The sequence below is a fragment of the Arachis stenosperma genome, chromosome 9 (genome assembly GCF_014773155.1).
Source record: "Arachis stenosperma cultivar V10309 chromosome 9, arast.V10309.gnm1.PFL2, whole genome shotgun sequence".
Taxonomy (NCBI): domain Eukaryota; kingdom Viridiplantae; phylum Streptophyta; class Magnoliopsida; order Fabales; family Fabaceae; genus Arachis; species Arachis stenosperma.
The window spans coordinates 135,190,383-135,191,350 of NC_080385.1; the positions used below are offsets into that span (position 1 = coordinate 135,190,383).

The following is a 968-nucleotide window of genomic DNA, read 5'->3' on the forward strand; positions in this document are numbered from 1 at the left end:
GACATAGAGGATTCCACATTTTCTTTTTCTCTTCTCTTTCATATGAGCAGGAGCAGAGACAAAGGCATCCTTGTTGAAGCTGACCCTGAACCTGAGAGAACCTTGAAGCGAAAGCTAAGAGAAGCCAAAGCACAACTCTCTTTAGAGGACCTGACCGAATTCTTCAAAGAAGAAGAACCCATGGCAGCCGAAAACAACAACAATGCCAACAATGCAAGGAAGGTGCTGGGTGACTTTACTGCACCTACTCCCGACTTCTATGGGAGAAGCATCTCTATCCCTGCCATTGGAGCAAACAACTTTGAGCTTAAGCCTCAATTAGTTTCTCTAATGCAACAGAATTGCAAGTTCCATGGACTTCCAATGGAAGATCCTCATCAGTTTTTAGCTGAATTCTTGCAAATCTGTGACACAGTCAAGACTAATGGGGTTAACCCTGAGGTCTATAGACGATGCTATTCCCTTTTGCTGTAAGAGACAGAGCTAGAATATGGTTGGATTCTCAACCTAAAGAAAGCCTGGACTCTTGGGAAAAGCTAGTCATACCTTCTTGGCAAAGTTCTTTCCACCACAAAGATGGAGTAAGCTTAGAGTAGAAGTCCAAACCTTCAGACAGAAGGATGGAGAATCCCTCTATGAAGCTTGGGAAAGATACAAACAATTAATCAGAAGATGTCCTTCAGACATGCTTTCTGAATGGAGCATCATAGGTATTTTCTATGATGGTCTCTCTGAACTATCTAAGATGTCCTTGGATAGCTCTGCTGGAGGATCTCTTCATCTGAAGAAGACGCCTGCAGAAGCTCAAGAATTGATTGAAATGGTTGCAAATAACCAATTCATGTACACTTCTGAAAGGAATCCTGTGAACAATGGGACTAGTCAGAAGAAAGGAGTTCTTGAGATTGACACTCTGAATGCCATATTGGCTCAGAACAAGATATTGACTCAACAAGTCAATTTGATTT

The 968-nt window shown here is 41.9% G+C and overlaps 1 non-coding gene across 1 annotated transcript; it reads right to left on the reverse strand.

Annotated features, from left to right (window-relative positions):
* Nucleotides 1-583: 583 nt before the first annotated feature.
* Nucleotides 584-691, reverse strand: LOC130952597 (small nucleolar RNA R71). Its single transcript, XR_009074777.1, has one exon. It is a non-coding gene; the product is annotated as a small nucleolar RNA R71 (small nucleolar RNA).
* Between the last annotated feature and the right edge of the window lie 277 nt (nucleotides 692-968).